Raw genomic sequence first — 6950 nt, forward strand, 5'->3', positions numbered from 1 at the left:
CGAATCATTCACGAAACGAGTTCGTATCACAGACCGTGTCCTAGGTCGTGTGTTCCTAAAAAAACCTTCTAACACAAGCCATTTCACATACCAAAACTTAGAAACCAAGCTATGCAATAACCAATTTTTAAACCTATTCAAAATGTGCTAAAACAAGCCAAAATATACCTATTCATAACCAACCTATGTACCTAATCAATATGCCCTCATTAACACCACGATTCAAACATATATACAACAACCATTCATTCAAAACATGTACCACAAGTTAGCTTTATTCAAACATCATTCAAACTTTAGATAGCAATTACCAAAGTTCATCCATAAATTAAACCATTAAATGCTCATATATATTATTCTAAATGCATAACCTAACATAACCAATTTGACCATTCATCAAGCTCAAAGCATTCCAAGATTGCCTATTAACCTAAACATACCAAAACAACCATTTAAATGCATCTAGATATCAATTCATGCATTCACCATCACAAACCACAACCAACCAATTTACCAAATAGGATTTACATCAACACATACACCATAATCTTTAAAGTGCACAACATTTGACCATAATGCTTATAATTTACATATCCAAAACCTTATTTACATGCCGCTTATAACCGGGCCAAAATAAACAAATAGTTATCGAATAAGTTACCGGATAGTGTGATCTCCTACGACGTTCCAATCGAAAGTGAAAGTCTGACAATCTATAGAGAAATAAAATCAAATAAAGTAAGCTTTCATAAAGCTTAGTAAGTTCGTAAAATCAAACATATAATCCCTGTCAATTTAAATATAAATAGTACATAATAATGAAATTAATAATTCCTTTATTGTTTCTCATCATTCTAACTACCCGAAATAATTAAACCTAGATGATTCATATCATCACAACATGTCAAATAATCATGTACCAACATATAATTAATCACATCATATTATTTCATTTCCATCATAATAGTTCACTATTTTGCTAGGAGAATAATAGTAACTCAACTTTAGATACACGGGAGGGTAATACTCATATGAGCTAACATAAGGATATTAACCGTACACGCTACTGCTCACTCAAGCTTCAGAAAATTCACAACACATACAGGACCTTAAGCCATCGATACGGTATCCATCACCGGCACATAGTACTTGTTAAATAAAACACCGGCAACTAATGCCTACTAAGTATAAAACAGCACAAAACCTGTTAAATATACACCGACACAAAGCTTGCTACGCCCTAATGACATGTCATTTGTATCCTAGCTATTCACTAAGTTCACACGAGCTTATTCTATTTCTCTGAGGCATTCATACTCAACTTTATTCTTTCATTTCATTATTCATCCAATAGAACATAACATCGTACAAACTTCATACTATCAAATACGAAATAAGTTAAAACATTAACAACATACTAAATGTAATACGAACTTACCAAAATACAATAGCTAATGACATGCGACGACGATTACTCGACAACTTTTCCTTTCCCGCGTTTATCAGTCGACTTATCTGTTTCTTGATCTAAATATAATAGTTTAATTCAATTAACCAATTAAAACATTTTAAAACACTTAAATTCATACAATTAACCCTTTAATGAAATTTTACACATTTACCCTAAACTTTTGCCTTTATTTAATTTAGTCCCTAAAACCGAAATTCTCACAATTATCACAAATTAAACCAAAAATCCTTGTGCTAAATTCTATATGGTCCCTAAAAAACCCACATTTACCACTTTATCACAAGAATTTCATGTTATTTTACAATTTTCACAACTTAGTCCTTAAACTTTAAAATTAACAAAAATTACTTTACAAAATCGTCCTATTTAACTATCAAGATTAATAATCTATCATCAAAATTAAAGAACACCATAATTTTATCCATGGAAAAATTCTAAACATTTAACAGTTTTACGAATTAGTCCCCGGGTTAGCTAAATTAAGTTATAATAATATCAAAAACATAAAATTTACTAAAAACGGATTGAAAAACACATACCATGCATCAACTAAAGCTTGGCCGAACCTAAGGGAGCTTAACAATGGTGGTTTTTGGTTGCCAAAAACAAAATTGAAGAAGATGAACATGTTTTGCTTATTTTAGTTTATACTTATTAATTTATTTACCCATTTTACCTTTTGAAAATAAATGCATCCACTATAAACACTTATGGTCTAATTAATATTTAAAACCCTCAATTCATGTTTTTATATCCATTTAACACATATAAAGTAATAATGGCTTACTTTTGTAGCTTTTACAATTTAGTCTTTTTTCCTAAATTAACTATCTAAACGTTAAAATTTTCTAACCAAATTTTAGTACGACACTTTAATAACTCTGCAAATAATAACTAAATAATAAAATACTAACTCATTAGTCAGAATTGTGGTCCCAAAACCATTGTTTCTGACACCACTAAAAACGGGTTATTACACTGTCTTGAGACTTAATGGTTAAATGGCCTAAAATACACATTTTCTATCATTCAAACCTCACCTGATTGTACTTATAGCATACCTACATATTAAACCAATACTAAATAACCAAATTAACATATGTAAACATAATCAACCACCATCAAATCAAAGTATCCAATGCATTAAGGTTTAACCTATTAACTTTACAACCATATTACTCTACAACCTTACTAACACAATACTTCAAATAAATAAGGTGTACTATATCTTTGGCATTAACCCAAACCATAATTACCTTTTCACTTAACTAAATATTTTTCTTTAAATAGCATAATAATCTAAAATAAAAATATTCACTTACTCACACTACAGTTACTATACTCTCACATCTATGTGCCAAAAGAAACATATGGGCGGATTACAATACACCAAATAGATTATTTTAACACTATACGCTAAAATCTTTGATCCATCAGACTTGGAGTTTGACAAAAGTAGTAGAAAGGTAACAGTCTGCCAAGACAGAAAATAATGGAAAGTCGATAGGGCGTATGGGTGGTAACCCAATAAGAATCAGACACGAGAAATGATGTGTCAGTGGTGCCTAGTGTATAGACAAATGAAAAATTATTTATCTGAGGATCACAGATGAGGATCTTCCACTAAGAACCACCAAATAGTGCTTATTGAAACCTCAGATGTTAGAGGTTGATAATAAGTACGTTGGATAATCTATTGGATAAAGAGGGGTTAGTTAGAACCCATCGACAAGAGGAGGCACTAAGAAGGTTAGTCCAAGTGATAGATATGTCTATCAAGACTATTCCTCTTAAAGAAAAATATATTGTGAGTATATCCTCCAATGAGTAGTTCCATGGGAAACTATCATAAAGGGAGATTGGTAACTAGAATGGTAAATCAAGTAACAGTCTGTGAGAGAAATTATAAGTCCAAACGGTCCATGGAGGATGGACATATTACATTTTAAAACCAAGGTATCGCAAATGAGGAAGATTATGAAGAAGTAATCTAAAACAACTTTTCAACCTGCGTGTAGGGTGAAATGAGATTTAGTTCGCTAGAGTGGCGTGGGTCTTCATTATTTTAACCTAATGAATGAAATGTTAACAAATCCTTCAAGGTTGTAGTAAGGAAAAAGAGTCTGCCAAGGACTAATCAGATTTGGAATGACCGTCAATGAGGACATAACCAAAGAGTCATTAAGAGGGTAAGCAGAAAGACTACCCTATAAGTGTATGATGGAAGGAAGAATCCACACAGGGGTATCGATGAAGAAAGAATACAAGTAAAAGTAGGGTAGAGTCCACCGATATGGTGAGTCATCCAAGGAACCATTAAATCTAGTTGAAAAGTGATAGGATGGTTCAAGGAAAGACCGTTCAACGATCAAATCACCAATAGATAAGTTTAGAAACAAATCAAAGATCATCGTGTCGAGTGGAGATAAATTTCCCTAAAACGAGCAAGGAGTTAATTGTATTTAGTTTCCTTTCTTTTACTACCCCTACAAGACAGGGTTCATGTATGAGTAATCCAATTAAGAAACTCGCTAAGTTCTTTTGGAACTTATAGAATTTTGACCTATGGTTGTAAGATTCGTGAAATAAGGGACGTAAGGAAGGACTACGCCAGACTGTGTTAAATTAAGGATCATCTTCAATACGGTGTCATGCATATAGGAACAAAGGGTAACTTTAGAGGTTACACTTAGGGGTCGGATATATTGTATTAAACAGTTCCCTTAGACTTTTAAATTGGGGACAATAATTAGTTTTTACGTTAAATTTAAAGTTTCTGATGTACAAAGTATTATTGTTACTCAATAAAATCAGTCCTCAAACGGTTAAGTTTAAATTTGTGATCAGTCTAATTATGGCACTCTATACCTGGATTTGACAATCGGGTCGAGTAAGGGTGTTACATCTTCGATCATTCTGAAGAATAAGAAGAAGAAGTTAAATAGAGCTTTCTATGAGGTGGTAAATGTGAGATTCGAGTCTGGAAAGTAGAAAATTTGATAAGTTGGTAAGCCCATAAGCCTCACTTTACTCGTGAATTAGAGGAAAAGAGGTATAAGAATTCTTGATAAGCTTCTGTATACTCATGGGTTTAAGGTTTTAAGGTTTGAATGCCTTCGATTTAAGCGATATATGGTTGTCATGCTTAGCTGCCAAGACAATGGAGGCTCTAGCATTTGAAAAGGTTAAGTTGACGAGGATGAAGGAGTTTATGTAAGTTTCTGTACTCACATATCATTTAACATGTTTAAATGCATTTTCATATCACATATCATGTTTCAACTAAATCATGCTACTTTCTATTTTATTTAATTCAGTCCACTATCTCGATATTCAATATCAATCATAGAAAATCAATTCATACAACCATTATTAACTCACCTCAATATTAAATCATGCGATTTAACATGAATATGCAAATAAATAGATTGATCTAGAATCATAAAAGTACAAACCAAATTCTCACATCACTCATCGCTGACTTTCGCTTTTCCTTTCCCTTTCTATCGAAACCACTTTTTTATTTGAAAACGGGAATCGACTTTTAAAAATGAAAATGAAGTCGCACCAATCCTTTTTCGAGGTGTGATCGGGTCACTTTAAAATTTTAATAAAAAATTTTGACATACTAAAATAACAATTTTGGTCTTCGAATTTTGAGAAAACAAGTCCGGGAGTCAGTTACGATCGAAGAAGGATTAGCACCCTCGTAAAGCCCAAAATTGGTACTGAATTGATTGTTTAATGTCTTAGTGTTGAAAATTTGAAAAGATTTTAAAATACGATCCTTTAAAAATAAAATTTGAATAAAACGAATTGGATGATAAGACACACTCATTTCAAAGAAATAAATTGTCACACTCAGTGAGTTAGAGTGCAACATATTTAATCTTCAAAATTAAGTTTATCTTTTAACTTTTAAAACTTGTGCATTTTGAGAAGGATATTTGGTTATTTGGGTCAAACGAAAAATTAGAACCTAGTAAGTTAAGGTTCAATTTCTCGAAATTCCTAAACACCGAATATTGCCTTTATTTTAAAAATCCTTAATTTGAGATAACAAAATGTCATATCCAGTGAGTTAGGATTCAACATTTTGAAATCCCGAAAAACTTTATTTTGAAATTGTATGGTTTTATTGCAAAATAAATACTTGGCTATCTAAATTCATCGAAAACAATTGAAGCCCAATAAGTTAGGGCAGAATCCTCTCGAGAATTGTGAACACCGAGCATTTTTGAAAATTTACGAAATAGAATGATTTTAGTGCTCTAATGAAACACAATTTTTAAAACAAATGTAGTATGATTGAATACTAATGTATAATGTAAAAGATATAATTTGTAATCTAAATACACACTAAGGGATAATAAACAAGCAATAGATAAATTCAAACAAGAATAGCAACAACAATTTTAATCACAGTATGTAAATATCAATATTAATATTCAAAAACTAAATAAATCTATCATCAATTTTTAAAAGATACACCAAGATAATAAAAAAAATCAATATGTCCTATGTATAAAAGTTTTAAAATAAATTACATACGCGAATTCAAAATAGACTCAAATTAGAATTAAAATAACCATTGAGTAATTGAATTTGAAATAAATAACATACATATATTAGTTTAATATATATATATAATAAAAACATAATAATAATACATATATACTAATAAAAAATGAAGTAAGAAATGTATAAAAGTAAGTTTTTTTAAAAGAAATAAATTACATATTAATAAAATTGGTTTAAAATAAACATATAAACATATTTTCAAAAACTTAAAATTAATAATTATAATAGTATCAAAACCCTTAATATATATACCCTAATAATAAGTAATTTTATAAGTTATATATATACGAATAATAGTATTATATAAAAAATATATTATCATGTAAATATTTAATATATAAGAATATTCAAAAGGTGAATTTTAAAACAGAATAAAAATAAAACATCAAAATATATATAAATTATATCAAATTTTCATAAAAAATATATATTAATAAATGATGAATTAAATAATAACATGTCAAGTTTGAAAAGAAAAGTATATAATGGATTTCAAAAAAATAATGTATGATAAATTTAAAACAATTTTAATTTGAAATATTAAAGCAACACTAAAAATAAGTAACAAATATGTCAAAATAAGAACAAATTTAATTTAAAATTAAGCATATAAAAAGAACTAAATTAAAATTGCAACTAGAATTAAAAAGAAAAAGAAAAAAATCAAGCTAAATTGATAATTAATTCAAAATTGAGGGACCAAAACAATAATTAAACGCAAATATTCAGATACTCAAATTCGATAAGTGAAAACGATGCCGTTTGACCGAGGATCAAAATGAAAACTGGATCAAATATATGGTATAAATTAAAAAACTGAAGAAAATCGGAATGAAACAACACAAAATACAGAAGGACTCGTGGCGCAAATAGACCCTTAACCAAATTGCGCGGATCC

The sequence above is a fragment of the Gossypium hirsutum genome, chromosome D08 (genome assembly GCF_007990345.1).
Source record: "Gossypium hirsutum isolate 1008001.06 chromosome D08, Gossypium_hirsutum_v2.1, whole genome shotgun sequence".
NCBI classification, from domain to species: Eukaryota; Viridiplantae; Streptophyta; class Magnoliopsida; order Malvales; family Malvaceae; genus Gossypium; species Gossypium hirsutum.